The 24,935-nt window shown below is 43.4% G+C and overlaps 1 protein-coding gene across 1 annotated transcript in view; it reads right to left on the bottom strand.

Annotated features, from left to right (window-relative positions):
- The window catches only part of CFP (complement factor properdin), a 418,911-nt gene that overhangs the window by 128,495 nt on the left and 265,481 nt on the right, over nucleotides 1-24,935 (bottom strand). The gene's annotated exons all lie outside the window — the stretch shown is intronic.

Here is a 24,935-nt window from a genome sequence, read left to right as displayed (position 1 = left end):
TTCAGGATTTGGACGACAGAGGAGCCCAAGAAGGAAGGAGAAGCAGGAAAAGGGGGTGCACAGCAGAAATCCTCTCTGGGGAATCTGGAAGTCAGGTCATCATCAGCTCAAGAAAGAGGATAGCATCCCAATAAGAGGGACGGCCAGACTAACCGGTGAGCAAAACAGTGAGTGGGGTTGGGGGTCGTAGGTGGTTGGAGAGCGAGAATGACTAGTGCAGTGAAGGGTTTGGTTTGAGGCGAGTTGGAATATAGGGAACCATGGGGACAGTTAGCAGGAATGGAGAAAATACATGGATGGAGAAATATTATTGTGAAAACAACTAAAAGAAGGAATCACAGGAGTTGGACAGTCACCAATGACAAGTGGGGAAACACAGGAAAAATAACAGTATTGGAATGTTAATTGAGGACCTCTATGCCATTAGATATGCCCTAAGTGGACATAGCATCTAATAGAAAAATGGTTCTTCATAAAGAGGATTTAGGGTCAAGATTCTTTGTGAAGACCAGAGGCAAGCATTATGCTTTAACTTCCTTTCATTCTACTCTTCCAGATTAAAATCTCCATATTTCTTTAATAACTGTTTTTCAACCTTAAAACGGAATAATATTTAACATCCCATGAACCCTCGTGTCTCTGGTAGTGCCATGACCATATCCTGCCCCTAGGCCCCGTAAGATACTACCTGCCCAGGTCTTTTCCTCTTTTTTTCTGCTCTTCCATGATATTTAGCAGATATTTTAGCTCTAATTTGGAATGTATTAACAATGTATAACATTATGTGGATTCATATAGTTAATGTGTAGCATCATGCCTTTCGAAACCCATGTAGATCATCTTGTTTGTGTAACATTTCAAGTAAGAAGATTAGTGTAACATTTTCAAATATTAATTACTGCCTTTGTGCAGCATATAGGCATTAGGTGGCATGGCACGCACACAGCGAGAGCCTTCATTTGTTACCAGGATCGGTAACTGCCTTTCACAACGTGCACAGCCGGACACGTGAGTACCTAACTCACTACAGGGCACCCGGCTGCACTCTGCGGGCGGTCTTGGTTCCCTGGCGTTCTGCAGTCGATCGAAGCTTTCCCCAGCTCGTTATGGCCACGCGAGTGCCTGAGTAAGGGACACGCCTATGGACGAGCATGAGAGCTCACGCACGCAAGGAAGTGCCATCGGATGCTTTTCTTCAACAATACACAAAGAATCCAGAGCATGATAAGAACTTTAACAGGGTACTGAGAGACTCTCTGGTTAATGCAGTGTCTCAAGGGGTGTGCCCACTCCGGCAGAGGTTCGAAGCCCTGGAATATCTGATTCGGGATGGTCTTCAGAAAAAAGGCCCTGATGTTAACACCAGCACATCCTCAGAACAGACTAGCACTAAGGCAACTAATATGGGGAGAGACCAGACCCGTAGGAGAAAGCACTCTCTGGACTCCTGTCAAGGAGGGAAGCAGAAAGCCTCCTGAGGCTGTCGACACATTTAAAAAGCTGAAAGACGCCTTCATGATGTGATTGGCTGTGCCAAGATTCCTATCCCCTTCTCCAGGGGAGCAAAATATAGGGGCTGATGACTCCTCTTCAGAGTCAATAGTGTCAGACTCCAAAGCCTCCCTAAAGTATAAAAGTGGGAAGAGAAAATGCAAGGTGAAGCATTTGAAGGAGCTAAGGGGGAAGTAACAGACAAGTTTGACCCTGAGTCCATCGTGCACCCGAGATCAAATGACTGGCTGCCTTCACCAAGACTTGCTTTGTATATGACTCAAAGGCTCTGCAAGCCCATTGAGAAGGAAGTGAGAGTGCGGATGCACTCAGAATGTCACAGGCCAGAGTTACCGGGGAAAGGAGCCAAAACAAGGGAGCTGGACCCAAAAAGGATCAACTTTATAACCGAAGCCTCGAGAGATCTGAGAAAGGGCATGGACCAGGCCTATAAAGGTTGCCAGGAGAAGGCCATAGACATGGCAGATCGGCCCCATTGCTAAGATCATGGACCTGGCAGAAAGAGCCAAAGATACCAAGTAGCCCGTGGACCCTTACCAACTGGGCTCAAAACACAGTGTTCCTTCTTGGGAATGCAAATTATGCCCTTCCGTAGAAAAGGAGGAGAAGCCTACTATTGGAAATAGATGTAAAACTAGAGGATCTACCTTCCGATGAGGCATGCAAGGCCGCTCAAGGTTTCCTGTTTGGCGAGGCCTTCGCAAAAGAAATAGGATGATTTATGGGCATGCATACAGCCCTAGAGAAAGCACAAACATCCATTAAAAAAGATTTTCCCTGCAAGAGTTTTTGACGCGACTGCTCGCAGCAGAGGCCATACGTCTGGTTGCTTTCACTTGTAGAGAAGGCCTCTGAACCCAAAAGCCCATTACTGGGAAGCCTGTCAACAAGATGCTTTTTCCGCAAAGGCGCAACAACCGTGGACGCAGAGGACAAGGGTATTATCGTCATCCAGGAGCACAGTCAGAAGAGAAGTGCAGGAACCTACCTCCCAGTACAGGCAGGACACTATTATGCTTGCGAAACTGACAAATGCTTTCAAGTGATGCATGGCTGCTGCAGACCGTAGCAGGTTTTCAGCTAGAGTTTGTGGCAATACCAGTACAGCGAGCCAGGCCAAAGAGATTCACACAAGTGCGCAAACAGAGTGAACTACTAGAGAAAGAGCTGAAGCAGTTAGGGAGCAAGGGTTCAATAGAACACAGCAGCAGTCCAGAGGCAGCCTTCATGAGCAACATGTTCCTTGTACACAGGAATGAGAAAGTGAGGCTAGTCAGCAACCTGAAAGAACTCAATGGGCGGCTGGTCTACAGGCACTTCAAGATGGAAGGAGTGCACCTCCTCAGAGATATCCTCCGGAAGGGAGATTGGTTGAGGAGGATGGATCTCAGAGATGCCTATCTGACAATTCCAATTGCCAGGAAACACCGGAGGTATCTCGGCTTCCAATGGGACAAGCAAATATGGCAGTTCAAATGTCTCCCATTCGGTCTAGCCTCGGCGCCCTGGGCTTTCACAAACGTCATGAGACCGGTATCACCGGCCATGAGAGAAAGAGGGATCTGCATGATCATATACCTATAAAATATCCTCTTGCAAGCCAACAAGCAAGTGCTTTTCGGCCAGATGCAGTGGACAGTCCAGCTGCTGTCATCCCTAGGATTTCTAAAAATCGAGAGAAATCTGAACTAGTCCCCAAGCAACACCTAGAAATTCTAGGGTTTGTAGTGGAGACAACAAAGGTGGCCCTGGAGCTGCCAGCTGCCAAAATGAGGGCGATGAAGAAACAACTGAGAGCAGCGTTAGCGAAATCTGGGATATCTCTCTGGGCTCTAGCAAGGATTGTGGGGGTATTAGCAGCCTCTGTCAAAGCCAGGTTCCTGGGCCCTCTTCATTACAGAACCCTTCAGAGACTGAAGATTCGCCACCTGCAAGAAGGTATAGAGTACCACGAAATAGGGCCCCTAGATCAAGAAGGATAATTAGAACTAGAATGGTAGCTTCAGAACATGGAAGCCTGGAACGGGCGTGCGATTTTCGGCAATGTCCCAGAGCTCGTTTTAGAGTCCGACACCCGCAGAGCAGGCTGGGGAGCCGGTGCAGTCATCTGGGGACAGGTGGCAGATGGTTGCAGGATGAACTATCCCTCCACATCTATTGCTTAGAACTGCTTGCAGGCTCTTTTGCAATAAAAGCCTTCACCAAGGATAAGGCGGAGTGTTGCGTCCTGCTCAGTATGGACAACATTTCTGTGGTCCGATACATAAAACACCTTGGAGGTTAGCGGTCGTGGATGCTGGGGGAGATTTCTGGCATTATTGCCTCGATCGGAAAATCTCTGTGGCAGTGGAGTATCTCCAGGGCATGCAGAATGTAGTAGCGTAATGGATCTATCGCTACTGGCACGATTACAGTGACTGTATGCTTCACAGATGAGTGTTCACCCAGATGTGGGGTCCTCTAGACTCCGACCTATTCTCGTCCAGGTTGAACAAAGAGTTTCCAACGTTTTTTCAGTTGGAATCTGGACCCGGAAGCGCAAGGGGCAAATGCTTTTCTTCAAGCATGGTCCAGCGTAGTGCACTATGCTTTCCCCCTTCATGATGTTAGCCAGGGTTCTAGCGACGATCAGGAGAGAGAAGGCAGAAGCCGTTATAGTAGCCCCAAACTGGAAGTCGCAAGCATGGTTTCCAGTTCTGATGGAACATTTGTGTGATTTCCCACGAGTGCTTCCTCTCGGGGAGGATCTCCTGTCAGACCTATCAGGGAATTGTCATCCTCTGACAAAGATGGGGCAACTACCCCTGCTAGCGTTCAGGGTATCAGGAGCAGAAGGAGCCAGTCAGGCTTTTCAGGATCAGCTGCAGATTTTATCAAACAATCCTGGGCCACCTCTATATTCAAGAGCTACAAAGCAGCTTGGAGGAGATGGTGCCTATGGTGCAGCCAGCACGAACTTCATCCGTTTAGGACCATTACAGGCGCTCAATCTTCTGGCATCCCTAGCCAGATGCAGTAAAGCTTTTCGAATGGTAGGGGTCTATAGGTCAGCGATTTCAGCAGGGCATGTTCCATTGGGCGGAGTCGCTATAGGGGAACACCCACCAGTGGTGAGGCTAATACGGGTCATTAAGATCAATACACCGCACATCCCTAAATACGTGCAGCTGTGGGGCATCAACGCAGTTTTGCGGCTATTTACAGGCTGGTCACTTAACAGGGATTTGTCGGACCAACAGCTTTCGGGAAAGCTAGCAACACTTGTGCCTAGTATCCTGTAGAAGAGTGTCAGATGTGAAAGCACTCGAAGTAGATAGGAAAACCTTTGGTCCAGAGGGGATGACCTTCTCCATAGCGAGAAGGACTAAGAAGCACTTGTCAGCTATTTCGTATACCTACTTTCAGGATCAGCCTAAGTTGTCCTTAGCCAACTGTATCAAAGAATACGAAGCAAGGACAGACAAGGTGAGAACGGCAGGAGTGTCACAGTTGCTCATCACGCGCAGGAAGATGTATAAGGTAGTGGCGGCATAGACTATAGCCCGATGGGTTTGTGAAGTCATTTCCCTAGCAGGGATAGCTGTGACACGGTTCGGGGCTCATTCGGTTAGAGGACTATGGCTTCCAAAGCCTTTGGAGCTGGAGCAGGTCTTCAGGACATCTTGAAAGCAGCAGATTGGTCCAGTGACTGTACTTTTATGACCTTTTATTTTAATCCAATGTAGAGTGTGGCAGCAGCTCTAGTGCATAGCTTTGAATAAGCAAAATGCTTGCCTCTGGTCTTAACATAGAATGAAGATTACCCCTGCTGTAGCGCAGGGAGTCTTGATTCTATTAAAGACATGGAGGCAAGCATTATCCTGCCAAGCAAGACAAAGCATTGGTGATCTGTTGTGTGTAATGCTTATCATGTGTTGTTGATGCTTGCGTCATATGACCCTCCCTAATGCATGTCTTCTCTGACATGTGATGACCAGAAGGCTGGTTAAGTGTCTGGGATCTGGCGTGGCAAGATATCGCGAGAGAAGTGGTCAGCACTGGCCATGAAAAGTCTTCTTGCAGAGAGTTGGAGTTCAGTTGCAGCAGAGGGCGGCATGTTGGTTTTGCGTTTTTGGAGTGTAATTTGCGTCAGTTGGAAGGCATCAAAGAAGAGGAAAGAAACTGGGCAGAAAGTAGCTCATGGTGCCCAGGGACAGGATATGGTCATGGGACTACCAGAGACACTGGGGTTCATGGGATGTGAAGTTTCTGGGAATATGTTTCTGTTTTATGGTTGAAAAAAAAGAAGAAGATGTTATTAAAGAAATGTGGAGATTTAAATCTGCTGGAAGAGTAGAATTAAAGGAGGTTAAAGCATGATGCTCACATCTGTGTCTTTAATAGAATCAAGACTGCCTGCGCTAGAGCAGGGGTAATCTTCATTGTAAACAATTATTACATCCATGTATGTGAACTTACCACTTTGATGCATTTATGCCCTGAAGAAACACATTAGGATATCTGCCCATCAGCACATGTCGGAACTTGGCAGTATTCTTGTTTGTATAAATTAGGGGTGTACCGAACTTCGGCTTCGAGTAAGTATTCGGCCGAATTCCGGCTGAAAGAGCTATTCGGCTCCGGCCGAATAGGTTCTTGCTATTCGGCTCTTGCCAAATACTTTGACATTCTCATTTGAATACAATGCAACATGAACTCAGAAAGGCAAATCAGACTTCAGTTTACAAAACTGAATAAAAATAGACCAGACAAATTGCAATCACACAGCTGAAAAATATCTTGTATTGTAATCTGCTCTTTAGGGCATGTTTTGTTACAGATTCTTAGACAAAAAAGGTGCTCATCTTTTATACTTAGCCTGCAACAATACAGGAACATCTTTTCTTTTGGCAAATGTTTATATGCAATGTGCACTTTTTTCAGTTGGAAAAAACAAACTGAAAGAAATGTGCATAGATACTTTCAGTTCCTGTCATGTCACTTCCCATTGCGTACGTCATGGTCCCCCATTTTCTTTTTTTAAGGACTTGAGTCCTGAGTTTAACATTATCTGATATTTTGACAGGAAATTTTAAGTTGCATATGTTTGTGTATTGGCGAGAAAGAGTGGCTAGGATAAGTGAAAAGTGAGCAGCATTTGTTTGGGTGAGGTGAATAGTGGTGAGATGGAGTTTACGCATTTCAGATTTCCTCTCGACTTGTGTCCTGCATGAACCGACATGAACCATTTTATACATTTCTATGTGAGCTGCAAAGAAGTTTCGAAACTCGACCGCATCGACTTTGCAACTGGATAGAGAATGCAATGCATCTGATTCTCAAAGGCAATCCTTTTGCATTTGGGAAGCCTCCTACTTTAACTTGGACTGAATATGCAACAATCTGCAACCCTTCATTTTGGTGAAATCCATTTTATTTCTCGCTTTTATACTTTAAATAAAGATGCTACATTAATTACAATGAAGAGAAATAAAAGTATAGAATGCATTTAAAATGGTACTTTATTTGCTTTTTTAATAAGTGTGTTTTTTGAAGTTTGGAGTATTATTTATTAAATAAAGCAACTACTCGGCTTCATATTCGGCTTCGGACGAATAGTTGACAAACTATTTGGTATTCGGCCGAATACTAAATATGCTATTTGGTACAGCCCTGGTATAAATGGAGTACTTGTTTGAATGTGCCTAGTATTAATCTTGTTTGTGAAAGCAAGCATGTGTTATGCATAGGAGATATGTCATTGCTCTGCAGATATTGGCATTAGATCTGCAAAAGGCACATAGTGTCCAAAAGGAGAATTATTTGACAGGGCCATCTTCCAAATTCTGCCGATCATCATCAGGATCACCAATGAAGATGGCATGTCAATGTAACTGGTCAGATTCTACAACAGCTGTTTTAGTGCCATCCCGTCCCCAACAAAAGGAGTCCACATGTGGATCAGGAGGTGGAGAAGGTTTCCTCAATGCTGGGTCTTTCAGTGCCGGACCATTTTGTACTGACAAAAAAGCTCATCTGCCTGCAGAGGGTTAAATGAAGAGGTTAAACTTTCCTATTTAAATAGGCTGTTCCTTCTACAGAATACACAATGAATCTAGACTCTGAAAGTCCTTCCAATGGTTGACTTCTGTGCCCATATGTAGTTTATTCTGTCTGGTGCACAATAGAAATATTCAAAATCAAAAATCAAAATCAAAAAATGGGATCACTTTCTCCTTCTTGGTAGGAGAAGACAAAGGAGAATCCACTTTCTTTAACCGTGCTACCTTTCCTGAGCATAGGGGTACCAGAGACAAAGGGATGCCTACAGGAATTGTGATTCCAGGAGGAGAAAAAGTCAAATAATGACATAAGCCCATAAAATTGGGAAAACGGCAAAAGTGATGTCAGAACCCTAGAGGTACTTAAACAGCACATCAGAGCCACCTTTGCATACCTTCCAGACAAAGCCTCTTATGTATTTTTTTTAAATTGTAACGTGCATCACGCCTAGTGGCCGCAGTGCGCACATAAAACAGGACAAAAAGAAACACCACAGAAGGAATCCAGCAGGAAGAAAATAAGTCAAGAACCAGTAGATCATGGTCATGGAGCTGAGCTCTACACAGGGAAACAGATTGGGAAGGAGAACAGAGAAATAGAGCAGCAAATAGCCAGCTATGCTTGAATCGCGTACAACAACAATGAGCTGGGTCAGGTAGGAGTCCTTCTTGGCATGGTTTCTGGATTCCAAGAATCTGGTAGAAGACAAGTAAGCAGTTCCCACACAAAGTGTGCCCCACAAAGAAACCCCAGAAGCTTCTGTTTGTTCATATTGCTTTGGTGAAAGATGCAAAACGAAGGAACCTTGGAGGACAAATGGTTGTGTGGAAACCCTGCCGAAGCCACAATCTCTTGCCATTGTTTCTGGATTCCAGTCTGATAGAAGACAAATATTCAGTCCCCACAACACGTGTGCACCAGAACAAAACTTCAGAGGCTTCCTTGTTTTCACATTGCTTTGGTGAAAGATGTAAAACGTAGCAACATTGGAGGACAAATAGATTGTGGCTTTGGCAGACACAACCATCGGTATGTCATGCATGCCCAAATGCCAAGATCTTATGCACACACCACACTTGGATCCCAGATGCAGAGTTCAAGAACCACAGGTGAGTAAGCATGCACCGCAAGTAAACAGCACCACCACAAGAACTGGCACAGGGTCGGCAGCCATAAGAACCTCCTACTCTTGGCACAGTATTCAGCAAATAGATTACATGAAACTTGAAGTTACCTTTCAGCGCGGATGGTGCTGGCACAGATCCTCCAATTGGGACTGAGAAGTCTCTTGTGGCTTGACAGGGGGAAGAGTGGCATCATCATTCAAGTCCAACTGTGAGCGAGGCAAGTGAGATGGGGACCTTCTCCCTGATACCGATAGACATTTTGTGGCTCATTTTGTAAAATGTGGTAATTGCATGCAGGGGAGGACCTTATGTCCTGTTGCGTGTCTGGCTTGCAAATTTTCCACATTTTATTTTTATTTATTGATTGCATTTATTCACAGCACAAGAGCCCATGGACATCTAGGCGCTGTTACAGACAGTGAAGTAGGTAAAAGGAAGGAGGGAAGGTAAGATAGTAAAGGAGCAGAGATTAGTTGAACAGGTGAGTTTCCAGTCTTTTCCGGAACAGATGTAGGAAGGGTTCTTCACATAGAAGGAGCAGGAGATTGTTCCAGAGTGAGGCTGCACGGACTGAGAAACTTGCACCACCAGCTCTTTGACTTTGAATCTCAGTATGCTGAGGCAACAATTGTAGGAGGAATGAGGGGTCTGGCAGGTGCGTGCCTCTTGAATTCCCAGGTGAGGTGTGAAGGCGCAGAGTTGGATGGGCATCGGTGGATGGTTGAAAGGATTCTGAACATGACTCTTTCCCAAACAGGGAGCAAGTTGTCGGATCTTCGTACCTCTGAGACGTGCTGATATTTACTCAGGTCAAGTGCTGCCCGAAGAGCATTGTTTTTAATTGTTTGTGGCTTGGAAAGTTTTTTCTTAGGTGCAGCAGAGTAGTGCATTGCAATAGTCAGGTTTAGGTGAGGTAAGTGCCCAGGCATCAGTAAGGCGGTTTTCAGTGGAGAGGTATGGTTTACAGGAGATTATGAGCTTCATGGCGTAGGCTAAGGTGGAGGCGATATGATTGACATGGCGAGCCTTGGTAAGAGATGTGTCTAGGTAGACTCTCAGTGTTTTCACCGGTGTTGCAACAGGCATGGTGTGGCCATCGATGGTAAAGTGGCTGACGGTTGTGTCCAGTTTGGCGAGACGTGAAGGAGATTCAATAAGTAAGAGTTCTGTTTTTTCATCATTCAAACAAAGGCTATGTGAGGTCATCCAACGTTGAATGATTTCATGAATGGAGTTTACTTTGACAGTGTCTTGGGTGTAGTTTCCGGAGAAAGGAATGAGGATTTGGGTGCCGTTGGCATTGTAGAACTTGCACAGCAAAATGGAAGACGAGACAGAGGATGTTACAGATGACAGCTGGTTTGCTTCTGTCTTTTCATGGGTTCTATATTGGATGACAAGTATCTTCAAGTTTCCTGGAGCAATCTTGATGATGGTGATGTTTGGATTCTATGTGATCAGGATAGTAATCAGACAGTGCAAAAAGACAGCAAAGAAGGCAGTAGGCATGAAGATCATGATAGATGTTGAATCAGGATGTGAAACCAAGGAATTAACTGAAAGAAATCAAAGAATACATAAAGACAAGCATTGTAGCACCTGAGGGAACGAAATTCCTATATCCAAAGAATCACAAAAAGTATGTGGGATGATGGGTCTATTGTAACCCAAATGGACAATGCAGCTATATGACCTGGAGTGTTGATGATCATGTAAAGTCAGCAGGATCTCTGAAAAGAGTGATGAAAATATGGACCCTGAAAAAGCACTACAAGAGAGGATACCAAGATGTGAAGAGTGATGAAGGAGTGGTCGATAAATCAACCAGAGGGGGGAGTGTAGAGGAGCAGCCGAATGCCTCTGCAGAAACTCCTGCCCCCCTGCTACCTGTATGTTGGAAGCTTGAACCAGCAATATGTTTGACACCAGTAATTTTAACCATGCCACGACAAATGTTCGAGAAAAGGTATCCGTTAAGAAAGTCATACCAGAAGTATGCCTAAATCTCTTGGAAAGGGTCCCATGAAGGAATATGAAATCAAGAAAAGGAGAAGCTGGTGATGTCACAAACATAAGCATGATGCACTGAGAATAGTGGTTGAAGACTAGGGTGTATCGACTCTATGGCATGTGTTGACGAAATAAGGAACCGAGTAAACGTTCCTGTGCAAGAAAGAAGATTGCATGCATTTATGTGACGCACTGAAAACAATGCAAACCGTTTAATAACTGTACAGACGCCGTAACGCAAATAGATTAAGTGATTATAGAAGCTGGCTACGCGTAGTGAATAGACTGCAGGCAAAGCCGTCATTATATATAAAAGGAACTGGACACTAGTATCACAATTTTAGTAAACTCATACCCACAGAGAAAAAGGATCGAACAATTGTGTTGCAGCAAAGAAATAGCTGAGAGAATGAAGGAAGGGAGAAAGGCTGCTTGGCCTGATGTCAAGAATGAAAGCAGCCAAGAACTTATCTGTTCTCAAAAGCAGCACACGTGAGAAGCCAGATCATTCCTTGATTAAGGCATGAGGAAAGAACACCATCAGTGCCAAGTTTATTAATTCAAGACAATTAAAGGCTATAAAGTGGGCCGAATTGAGGTCTCCCGTCACGTGAGTCGAGGATGAAAATAGGAGGTGGGCATGTGGACCAGAACCGTGATAAGCATGTACCAATACTCTTATATTCCCAGAGAAGAGAATCTACTACAAGGCCAAGTTCAAAGACAAGTCTACATGGCAGAAGGCATGAACGATGAGAGATGCAGGACTAATCGGGTGGGGAGGTGAAGTCAAGTTCTCCCCCTGGCACCTGGGTCTGAGCTTACGTGCTGTTAGTGTGCCGGATGTTCCATACATGGTATGAGAGTGTCAACCAATAATAGAGGGCCATATAACAAAGAGCCTTATAGTTTAAGAACCAATAGTATTCTGTGTACTTAATAAGTGTTGAGGATGACTTGCACTAGAGGCAGGCTTGAGTTGTCCACCTGATAGTAGATATCGTGCCACAACTTGTTCCCATATAGAAAGTATACTTCAATGTTTTCCTTGAGCCAACCACAAACCTTTGTAGGTTTTACTTATTTGCCACGTATTAGGACGTCACTTATGATGAATATTTGGTATAAAGGATTGTGTTTAAGTGATTTGCATTGAGAGAACATGAGCGAACGTCCATTGATGTCCGTTGTAACTCCCTGTTATAGACAATTGATAATAAAACAGTCAAACACAATTTTGATAACTTCCCGAATCCGTCTTTTTATTTGGTGTAAGAGTTACTCTGTATCCCATGCATTGCATGACGTTTTACTGATTGAGGACCATAAATTCACTTGGTAGCACTGTCGGATGGCTTAGGAAAGACCCATCGACCTGTTGAACTCTAGAGTTTCGGACGATCAGACATCCTCTGCCATCTAGCCAGAAGTTTGCTGGGTTACCTGTGGAGAGCGCCCGAAGTAGAAAACTTGAAAGAAAATCGAGACAGTGGGCAGGGTGCCTCTTTGATGAAATCCCTACCTGGTTTCCACAGGCGCTTTGCGGACAGAAGGCAAACGTGGTCAATTGGAGGAGGAGATGATACCGAAGGCCTTTAGCCGAACGATCAAATGGTGAGTAGGCTGAGAGAAATGGCAAATTAAGGGAACAGGGTTGTGGTAATGTTAAAAGTAATGGGAAATATTGTGAGGGGAGATAGAAATAATGCGTAACGAGTCCTGACTCAAGGAGTTTCAGAAGAGGTTGTCTTACAATGCAGTTGGAGTCTCTAGGATACATATGGGCAGGTCCATATAAGATGACGACCTGTGATAAGAGTATTGATTAGGGTCAAGGAGAATATAGGGTGATCACCATTGTTTAAATGTGAAGAGTCTACTAGTTTGTCTATGTGTTTATGTGTTTAGTTGTAAAAAAGTTGAGATAAAGTTAAGTTATATTGTCTATCTAGGAAAGTGGTTGGTACTAATCTAGAGGTAGACAGAAATCAGTGTGAAAAGGCAGAGGCATGAGGGAGGATTGTTGAAGAGCGCTCATATTTGTTGTTTTTGGTGAAGGTATTTTTATAAAGTCTGGTAAATTGACAGTCAATTGAGACTTGTCACATTGGGAGATATTACTCCTCAGATGAATTTATGTAAAATGTTGCCAAAGCATATGCCTAAGCTCAAACAGTATAGTGTGGAATGGATGAAAAGCACAGCAGATAAGATGTTCATGCCATGGCCAGAAGGGGAATCGCTGTCAAAAGCGGTATTGCAACACATGACCACATACTTGCATGCTGCATACAAAGGGAAGAAATTGGAGAAAAGGTTTGCTAATTTAGAGCTCTGTAAAATGTACCAGGAAGAGAGAGAGGATCTTCCACCTGAGTGGATGCTTCGTCAGGGTTACCAGTCAATTGGTCGAAAACATTTGGTCGACAGGACAACTGGTCGACACCATTTGGTCGAATGCCAAATGGTCGAATTTTTTTTTATTTTACCCTTTTTTTGGTTTTTTTGGGGGGGGTCCCCCCCAACCCCTTTTTTTTCTTTTTTTTTTTTTCCCCCACACGAAAACCCACAAAACACATAAAAACAAAAAAAAAAATTCGACCATTTGGCATTCGACCAAATGGTGTCGACCAAATTGCAGTCGACCAGTTTGCTGTCGACCAATTGACTGGACACCCTTCGTCAGAGAAAGGAAGAAGGTGTCCAGCCTTCAGCTCCCCTTGCCTCACCTGAAGTAAAAGATGATACGAAAGATGAAGAGTTGTATCCATTAAGGGAACTAAAAGCGGCGGCAGGATATAGTAACCTGATATATTAACTGCCCGCTTATAGCAGAGAATAAGGGAAAAGAGGAGATCTTTAAGATCATACAAGACAAAGAAAAGAAAAGTGAGCGATCGAATGTATCGACAGAAATAGAACAGGAAATTAAGAGATGGAAAGGAGAAAAAGATAAAGCTGACTAGATAACGCTTGTACAGAATGAATGGATGGGAGGACAGATATCCAAGCTAGATGGGAAAAGATTGAGGAAGTAAGACAAAGAAGATAAAGATGAATAAGATAGAAAGAAGGGGACGTGAAGAAAGATTCAAGGAAGACGAACTAAAAAGTAAGGATAAAGAGCGGCGGGAACGGATGTACCAGGAGGAGCAACAAAAGAAAGAAGAGGGCAGAAGAACAAAGGAAGTACGATAACAGGTAAAGAGTAATAGAAGATAGGGATAGACGAGAAAGGAAAAGAGACAAAGGAAGTGCAGAAATTAAGGGACAAAAGAATACAGAGGCAAAGAGAAGTGGAAGAAAGGAGAGCAGGAATAAGAAGAAAAGAAATAAGACGAGAGGAGGAGAGATATGAAGGGAGGAAAGTAAACAAAGGGAATAAGATGAAGAGCTAGAACGAAAGAGAAGACAACGGGAGCTTGATATTTATCGCATTCAAAAGGAGTTGATGGAACCAAGTCCAACAATACGATGGGACATAATGGAAGAGTTTCTTCCATTAAAGGGAGCAATGTCAGAGCCATCTAGAGTAGCTTTAGAAGAGGACTTCAAGATAAGAAGTATTGGAAGAAGCATTGGGGATAGGATTGATAAAACCTATCAAGAATTAAAGGGAGGTAGTAAATCGGGAAGCCAAGGGAAGAGAGAGCAATCAGCTGTATTTCAATTACAAGGCAAGGAAGGAAATCTGTTCTGTTTTGAACATAGAGCCCTGTCCTCAAGTAAGCTGAACCTAGACCAGGGTGAAGGGGACTTAAGTCATACTAGTGGGGACTAGACATGTCAGACGAGGAGAGAGAATAATTCTGTGTTGAAGAGGGTTGAGGTGCATGTGCCCCCGAGGGAAGCCTTCATTAAGACAAGGAAGTAAGATGGTCGGATCTAGAACAACCTAAAGACAGGACGCTAGATCCCATAGTATATCCAGAGCATCCCAGAGGACGATCACATAGTGAGAAGGGAGAGTCACCGCCGTTTGCGAGTAGGTTGAGATCACTATCAGGAAGGAGACAGACAGGAACGATTGTCCCTGCCATGGATAGTCAGACAAAGGGAGTAGACTGTGGGTTAGGGTTTACGCAGTGTCCCTTACTGGAAAAAGGGGGAGCAAGACTGCAGTATATTCAATGGCCACAGATGGATAAGGATAATTTAAGAAGCAAACTGCTGAGTTTGACATTGGGTGCAGAAAAATTGATTTATGAGCTAGAAAAGACGACTGGTGGAAACACATTGGCAATAGGGGACATTTACAGGCCTTTTGGTAGCTATTATTGGTGAAAGAGCGGACATATGGAAAAGAGTAGGCTATTCAAGTGTGACAGCGGAGAACACAGCGCATGTAGGGTACAGTATCCTGACACATCAGACACGGGTGCAATCATGACACATAAGATGAAAGAAGATGAAGATCCTATTGCTTACATTCAGGACATTCAAGAGCGTTGGACTCTTGAAACTAGAGATCCGTGGGAAAAAACAGTGGCATTATTTTACCATATTCTATGTCAAGGGTTGCCAGTGTAAGTGCAGAGACAAGTGAAGAAATTAGTGGGGATGGAAGCCAAGCCTTGAGCTGAGATACAGTTGACAATAGTGCATCACTGTCGCTACTGCAGTAAAAGAATATGAAAGATAAGGCTAGGAAAGCTGATGAAGCTAAATTAGTTTAGAAAGAATTGTCAAAGTACACCATAGAAGGGGCGGTATTGACAAGCAGAGAAGGACTGGGAATACAGCAAGCAGTGGGTGCATCGCAGGCAAATACTCAGCACCGGTGGACCGAGGCGGTTATGCGTTCATGCCATGTGGCAGAGGTATGGAATTCAGAGGAAGGGATGGATTTCAAAGCAATCAATGTGGGGAGGTCCCCCCTTGTATGTTGGACTTGTGGTATGGTAGGGCACATTGCATGCTTACGTGGGAGCCAAGGGAATGTACAGAATGGCCAATTCTCAAGAGAAGGGACAGCTTATCCTCCATCATATAGCTCACAAGCTAGGCAAGGGTTTGCCCAATATCAGACAGTGTATCAGACTCAGGTGCCGCAAATGCAACAAGCACAGCAAGCACAGCAACCACAGCAAGTGCAAATGAATCCGCCACAAGAGCAGTCGCAGCACGCCCCCATGCAAACACAGCAAAATGCAAACACGGTACAATTGATGACACCTAGGATAGGGTGTGTCTCACTTTAGTGAGGAATCCTTTCACAGGTACAGGGGTATGCATGTATCCACAATAGGACAGCTCACAGGGTGACTTGATGTGTTCAGTACTATCTGTGGAACCCGACCCCCAAGAGGAACCAAGGGTCGATGTGACAATAGGAGGCAAATCTTTTTCATTTTCAGTAGACACTGGGACTACTCATTCACGTATACGAGAGGGAAAATATACAATGTCGAAAATATACAATGTCGGAAATTGCCATGAATGCTCAACAGTCCTCTGGAGCCACAAGTCGAGTTCCATTTACTGACAAATTACCAGTCTCTATAGGAGAGTGTGACACGTCGGTTACATTATTGTATTCTCGGCAGACACCAATTAACATTTTGGTAAGAGATTTGATGACAAAACTTAAAATGATTTCATTTACTGACCAAGGGATTGTGTGTTCCGCTACTGGAATACACTATTTAAACGTAGGTGAATTTATATTAGCATACACAGGGCAAGTGGATCTGTGAGGCGTTCCAATTGAGCCAGAGGTTTTTCTTTATGGGGTGAGCATTCTATTAACATGGCTACCTGGCTTACTGGGAAAGACGGCGAGTATAACTGATGAGTTTTTGTTTAGAACACAGATACCTATGGACGAAGAGGGGGGACAGATTATCCCTCTAGAGTTAGAAGCAGCCACAGTACAAAGGGAAATGGCAATGCTTGAAGGAACAGTTGACGAAGGTAGACCATGGAGAACAGCGATAGCCATTGAACAAGGGTGAAGACTGACTGTCATTACTGACAATAACATTTTTAGAGATGACCCAACAGACAAAGTTTTTCACATGAGCATCACTTACTGGATAAGGATAGAGAAAAGGAAAGTCTCACAGTGAATGGTGATAATGTGGCAGGGTCCAGCATTTTTTTAAGAAGACTTGGAAAAAGTGCCAAGCATCCTAGACTACAGGCCCGTATGATGTAGGACTATTAAAGGGGATAGGGAGAAATTAAAATAAAGTTGAAACCAGGAGTCATTTTACCTTAAGCAAAATAGTACTGCATGTCTTGAGAGGGTATTTTTAAGACCATTTCAGCACTGATGAAACAAGGAATTCTATTACCATCAGAATCATTGTGTATCCTCAATGTATCCTGTGAAAAAAATCGAAGCGATCGTCGTGGAGATTCATACAAGATATGAGACCGATTAACCAGATTGTAGAGGCAGAGTTTCCTTTAGTTCCTAATCTGGCAATGATACTATGCAGTATCCCAGTAGAGGCTCGATATTTCACGGTGATTGATTTGAAAAATGCATTTTTCTCAATCCTGTTGCACAAGGGCTCACAATACTTGACTTAATTTCCATTCCGCCAGACTCGTCTGAAACATAGAAGCCTTCCCAAACGGTACGGTCCTGCAGATGGAGTTAGTCAATATGAATTTGAAAAGTGCCAAAATACAGTACGTTGATGCAGGGCCATCTTAAGCACTTTGGGGGCCTGGGCACAGACATCTTTGGGGCCCCTCTCCACCAAACCAAAGGAATTAAGGGATCAAGAATAGTGGTCACTCCCCCCCAACTGTCACGCTATGTTGATATGCTGTCTTGCAGCATAATAAGCATGTTTACTCCATTTAAGACCCCTTGCCCTCTTCATTCTTGCTCTAATCAGAATGATAAACAGGTAACATTTGAGGACCAACATTAGCAGTCTACAAAGGTGTTACTGTTCTAGTAGATACAGGATACTTTTTATCAATAACATCCAGGAAGGGAGATGAAGTATTAATGCAAGACTGCATGTAAAAGGTACATGTAACCCATAATAGAGAGAGAATTCACATTAGCTGCCTCACAGAATACAAAAGTGCTCATGCATGGATAGACACCACCAATTGGAAGGAAGGAGAACGCTACACATACCGTAGCATGGATAGTGGAGGCAGATTAGAAGCTAGCTTTATTTTATCCAGACAGACTGAGATTAGAAGTGGGATTATGGTTTTCAAATAGTGTTGCCATTAGATATCAAAAGGAACAAATGCCTGTGGTATGCGATAGAAATATGCTCACTATTAACACAGTGAAACCATTAATAAGGCTTTTATGAAGATCATACCATGTGAAGGCAATCACTCGGAAGGGCTGACAATTTTGAAAGGTTTAGGGACTGGCATTATTGAGAGGTTTGGCAATACAAGATTAAATGAGATGCCCAGGATCACACATTGGTTAAGAGGTGAAGCTGGGATTTGTGCCAACTCTGCATTGTCTGCATTTGAACACTTAGCTTAATTCTCTTGATCATCAAGGGAAGTATATAAGAACCAGCAGACCAATCGATGTGATTTAACACATTTAATATGGGTTTGTCTTTTGTATTTCATAGCTTTAAATACTTCCAAAACAATGGCTTGTGACATTTTATAAACGTTCATAAAAACCTTTGACTTTTATCAAAAAGCAAACTGTTTTTTGTGTCAAACAAGCAGACCTTAAAATACGCTTGCCTGAGGCCTGCAACATATGGTTCACTCTCTACTGTCTACCAACCCTTCCACCCAAATGGCCTACATAAGAAGAAAGATCAATTAATGGGCAAAATGATACCAACAGCATGCAAGAAGGCAAACCTCACAGAAGACAGCACAGTAATGTAAGATATATTAGATGATTTGACCAGGATCACTGTATCGTCTGCTGGCAAATCCAGGATACAAACATGAACGCTGTTGTTCCATAGTCTTGAATTTGGATACTTATTCGCCTCTTGGACTGACAATGTATGCCATTGTTGGAGGCGATTGCCTAGGTTTTACAACACCCCATCTGAACAAAACAATTTCTAGACCTTTACCATACAGATGAGTTTTGTTTTTATAGCAACCCCTATCTGGTACAGGTACATTGCTGATAATAACAGATGTTATTCTGCAAAGCCAAGTACATATGCAGGCAGGGTTATAAACTTCAGACATAGGAAAGGCTCAACCAGCCTTGCTGGAATGTGATATTCTAGTTTTGCATATGAACACATATCTCTGTAACGGGTGCTTCACAACTGAGCTAACTTCTGAACCATTGTGGCACTCAATTTATCAATATGCATTTCACCATTGCCTATTGCACACGATCAACATAATTCCCACAGGAAGGAAAGAATGCTACAGGGTTGTGCCATAAGGAACACACAAACTAGGTATACCACAGTGAACACAGAAAGCAATACATGATGTGATCAAGACAGAATGCACTTACCAAAACTGAAATGCAATGGATTTACAGCGTGAGCAGCACCCCATAAAATATCCTGACGTGTGCTATTTAAGACTGGTGAACAATGGAATCTTACTTCTTCAGATCAGCTAGCTTTGTGGGGCCCCCTCCAAGGTGGGGGCCCTGGGCAAGTGCCCCTTTTGCCCTCCCATAAAAACGTCTCTGCGTAGATGACATTTTAATCTGTAGCATGACAGAAGATGAATGCAGGCAAGATTCGATTCAGTTGATTACTATTTTAGCAGACAAGGGATACAAAGTAGACAAAGAGAAGCTCCAGTATTGTCAATAAGGGGTGTTATATATAGGACAGTTGATTTCACATGAGTGAAAAAAGGTGACACCTGAAAGAGCTGAGGCTATTATGAAAACTGCAAAACCACATACAGTGAAACAGATGCAACAGTTTTTGGGCTTATCTAATTATATTAGAGCCTGGGGGTTTCATTACAGTTCGTACACGAGGCTTTGAAAAAGGCACAAGTAGATGAGGTCACAATAGAATGGACTGAGGAAATGGAGGAGGGATTTGAAGAGTTGAAAAGAGCAATTTCTACAGCTCCTGTTTTAGGAATCCCCAATTATGCTGAGGGGTTGTTCTTATTCTCACACACAAATGGGACAGTCATGACTGCAGTGTTTACATAGACGACCACATTGGGGTACAAGCCTCTAGCGTATTACAGTGGGATGTTAGACCCGGTTATGAAAGGACACTTTCCTTGCAAACAGTAATTGGTAGCCACCACATTTGCAATTGACAAGTCTACAAGCATTGTGATGGGTTGCTCTAGGACTCTTTTCGTGGAACATGCTTGGTTTGCCATTTTAGAAAAACCCAAAAGGCACATTGACATCTCAGAGCTTTCCACATACAAAGAGATGATTTCAAACCCAACGATCAAAATTGTTAGATGTAAAATAGTGAATCCTGCCACGTTTATAGAGAGCCAGTGACAGAAAATGACCATGTGCATGATTGTGCAAACTATATTGAATTTTTTGATGATATACTGCGCATAAGGGAGAACGCATTGGCGGGAGGGGAAATTCTCTTTATTGATGGTTCTTTGAAAATTGATCAAGCTAGCGGAGAAAGGCATTCTGGTGCAGCTGTAGTGAGGCACAGAGTCAATGGGGAATTTGAAGTGGTAGGAAGTGAAAGACTACCGTCTCACTTTTCAGCACAAGCAGCAGAATTGGTAGCGCTTATTGTCGCGCTTTAGAAACATGAAGGACAGGAAGTGGGAGTGTACAGCGACTCTGCCTACGTGACGTCAACAGTACACACAGGACTAGCGCATTGGAAAAGGAGGGGCTACCTCTGTGCAGATGGCACTCCTGTGCAGCACGCATCTTTACTGGACAGGTTTATTAAGGCACTTCAACTCCCAGTAACCATAGCGGTCGTTAAATGCGCTGCTCATACTAGGCAAACAGACTATCTCTTGTGGGAACTAAGCCGATGACGCAGAAGCCAAGAGGATTGCATATTCCCCAGACATTTCAAGTTTTGATACACCAAATGTTAAAGAAAAGGTAGTTCCAGTTATGGTGATACAAGAAGGGTTTAATAAATTACCCATGACCCAATTAGTGGAGATTCAAGGAAGTGAACCACAGGAAGAACAGGAATTATGAAAACGAAGGGGGTGCTTTTTATCCCCCTCAGTAGCCTTATTGCGACAAGACAGCACTGGAAGGCCGGTGATGCCAGTAGCATTGTTAAAGGTAGTGCTTGAACAGCTGTACTACCCTGCACATGTCACTAGGGAGAGTCTTGCTGCAACACTTGCAGAAGACTGGTTTATTCCAAACCTGTTAGAACACGTTGCATTTTATGTAGTAAACTGCATATGTCAAAGGTTTACCGCTGGGTATACATTGCGAACGATTGGTGGAGTTATTCCTCGAACAAATGGCCCCTTTTAGCATTTACATATTGACTATGTTGATATGCTGCAGGTGTGCAGTGGATATAGGTGTTTGATAGTGGTGGTGTGTCCCTTCTCTAAGTGGATCGAGGCAGGTCCGTGTACACACCCTGACGCCACTTGCGCTGCGAAGTTCCTATTGCGCAAAGTCTTTCAAAGATGGGATGTGTGTGAAGTGCCGAGATCCGATAATGGGCCACATTTTTTTATGAAGTATTTGAACAGATAGGACTATTATTGAGCATAAAGCATAAGTTTGTTCTGCTTATCACAGCAAGTGAACAGATATGTGAGAGACTCAACGGCATCCTTGAAGAAAGGCTTACCAAGCTCAAGCTTACGTTGAAAAAGGGATGACTATATTGCCTGCCCTTAGCTTTATATGCCCTAAGGAATCAGCCTTGCTCAGACCACCACCTCACACCCCATAAACTAGTGACTGGGAGGAGAGTGAGAATGCCTCTTACACTACCATCGAGGAGTAGAAGTGATGCCTAGAGTACAGCAGAAATGTTAGGAAAGGAGTTAAGTGCACATTTGACAAGTATGACCGCTAGTATCTCTCTCAAATCAACTCAAGCACCAGGGGGGTCGGTCTGAGAATACAGATGAAAACCATCCAGCAACCGGATCTCCCGAATTATTATCAGCACCTAGACTATTTGTTGGCAATACCGTGCTTATAAGACACTTCACTAGGAAGTGGCACGAGCCGAGATTTAATAGACTGTACATTGTACAAAATGTTACTCCCTCCGCAGTAAAAGTACAAGGCAGACGAGTGTGGATCCATTTGAATTACTAAACTGTACCGTGGCGAGACCGAGCCACCCACAGTTGTTGATTCAGAAGCAAGACAAGAAGAAAAATATCAGCGTGTGCAGGCTCAATCGATGACAAGGAAGGACGACGATAAATCAACAAGTTGATTAAAAAATACAGATTGCATTTGGACTGTGATTCCACTGGGACACTGCTTATAGATATTATAGCAGGCGTGCAGATCTTTGCCAGGAGTCACAGGAATCTTTGAAAATGAACTTTAGAAAAACACTGATGTATCACGAGCATGCCTGATTTTGATTTCGAGTTTGATCATTGGAAACAAGAGCAGTACCCAGATTCAATGCTCACTGAGTATTGCCTTGAGTTTGCTGTTTTTGTGTTTATTCTTCAAGCTTATCCTGCTCTTGTCAGAAGAAATATTGATATCCGCACTTTTTTACAGGATCCAAAAAATGGGCCAGTGATCAGTAGTTTGCTAATTGCAATTATTGAACAAGTATTGTTATTATAGAAGAAGTGTCTCTTTTTACTAAAAAAATAAATAAAAATAAATCACAGTAGAAATGAGAAATGATGAGGAAAACACAATCATGAGGAATGAGGAAGCCCAAGAAATTCCAGAGTGGCATAAGTGGTGTGGCTAATATGTTGGTTCCTGATATATGTAGGTGCAACTATATGTTGCATCTTTTTGTTTCTCCTGTTAACCATTCCCTACTCTGGTAATGTTACAAGTAAATAAGAGACTACTTTGATCTTCCCCACTCTAGGAACTATTGTTGATTTACTTATTACCAATGAGTCAAAGCCCTATGTGTGGTTTTCCCATAGTAGAGCTGATTTAGAGTTGTTTCCATGGGCTGCAAACATTGCAGAAGAGGATAATGGGAGGATAAATACATACTTAGATAATGCAGCACATCTGGGTCACAACATGTGGTATCAACACATGAAGTGCACTTCATCTAAAGAGAGTAGTTACGTTTGTGCACCCATACCTTATGTTATGAATGCTGCCCGAACTTTAATTGCCAGAGAAATCCCAGAATATGATGCCAAATGTCTTGTTCACCTTGCTGCATGCATGACTCGAGGACAGTTCCAAGGGAACTGGGCCACTACGATGGAGATCAAAATGGTCATTTCCATTTCAGGATGATTATCTTAAAACTACGCAGATGGAAAAGGAACCTGCATCGAAGAGCAAGATGCTCACGTATCCTAGGGCAGGAGGGGGAGAAGTGGTCGTAAAGGAAATGAAGCGAATGGACTGTCCTGATAGAATAGAGACTTCTTGGGCACCTAGATGCTGGGAATTATCTCAGCTGCCAGTCTATGGATGAGTGAAAAACATGAAGGGATGGGAAGAAGGATTGATGCCCTGTGCAGCTCATTTATTGAAGTCAGACTACGTACGAAAAGTACAGAAGGTAAATGATGAATGTTTGAAGTCATCAGCTGAACATGCCAAGCTGCTGACATGAGTAGATGAGTCGGGCTCAATGATCGCGATTCCACTGGCGAATGCGACCCTGTGATTTCGGAGAGGAGGTAAGAAGCATGTGGGCGTTACATAGGTTGCAAAACTACAGTTGATGTCGCCAAAATGGAAGCAGGGACGGCCATTCTGATGGATCGATATTGGGCTTGTGGGTCCAGAGCCTACATGAAACTGCCCAAGGATTGGGGAGGAATGTGTTCATTGGTATTGATCCATGTTCCAGCATTAGTGATTCCTCAGTTTGACCTGAACATTGGTGAATTTCCTAAAGCGGGTGCCCATTTGAGAAAGAGAAGATCACTTGAATTACTCAATTGAACAAAGAGCGAGAACTATTTCTCTGCTAAATCAATAGAAGCCTTTGATGCTATTCTGTATGAGAATAGACTGTTCAGCAAAACTGCTTCAATCTTCACGACTATCTTTATGCCTGGAATACAGACGATTGCCAATGCAAAGTGGTTACAAATCCCTCGCTGGGAGCTTCTGAAGACAGTCAACACTACCATAAAGGGATTCAATGCTATTAAAGAAGAATTGAGGACCATACGGCTAATGACCCTCCAGAACCGATATATCTTGGATAGGATCACAGCAATGGAAGGAGGAGTTTGCGCCAAAATCAGGCCATCATGTTGCATGATTATACCTTCTCACGATGACGAGAATGGGTCCTTGACAGAGGCCATAACGCTGCTGTTGAACCTGCACAGCAAGATGGAATGTTACAGATGACAGCTGGTTTGCTTCTTTTTTCTCATGGGTTCCATATTGGATGACAAGTATCTTCAAGTTTCTTGGAACAATCTTGGTGATGGTGATGTTTGGATTCTGTGTGATCAGGATTGTAATCACATAGTGCAAGAAGACAGCAAAGAAGGCAGTAGGAATGCAGATCATGATCGATGTTGAATCTGAATTTGAAACCAAGGAATTAACTGATGAAGAAATCAAAGAATGCATAAAGGCCAGTATTGTAGCACCTGAGGGAACGAAGTTCCTATATCCGAAGAATCACAAAAAGTATGTGGGACGATGGGTCTACCTTAACCCAAACAGACAATGCAGCTATATGACCCGGAGTGCTGATTATCATGTAAAATTAGCAGGATCTCTGAAAGGAGTGATGGAAATATGGACCCTGAAAAAGCACTTCAAGAGAGGATACCAAGATGTCAAGAGTGATGAAGGAGTGGTCGATGAATCAACCAAAGGGGGTAGAGTGTAGACAAGCACCCAAATGCCTCTGCAGGAAGTCCCGCCCTCCTGTTACCTGTATGTTGGAAGCATGAACCTGCACCATGTTTGACACCAGTAATTGTAACTATACCGTGACAAATGTTCGAAAAAAGGGATTCGTTAAGAAAGTCATAACAGATGTATGCCCGAAGAGATGATAATCTCTTGGAAAAGGTCCCGGAAGGAATATGAAAACAAGAAAAGGAGACGCTGGTGACGTCACAAATATATGCATGATGCACTGGGAATAGTGGTTGAAGACTAAGACGTATGGACTCTATGGAATCTGATGACGAAATAAGGAACCGAGTAAACATTCATGTGCAAGA

The sequence above is a fragment of the Ambystoma mexicanum genome, chromosome 2q (assembly GCF_040938575.1).
Source record: "Ambystoma mexicanum isolate Mex_15411 chromosome 2q, UKY_AmexF1_1, whole genome shotgun sequence".
NCBI classification, from domain to species: Eukaryota; Metazoa; Chordata; class Amphibia; order Caudata; family Ambystomatidae; genus Ambystoma; species Ambystoma mexicanum.
This window is presented reverse-complemented; position numbering and strand designations above follow the sequence as displayed.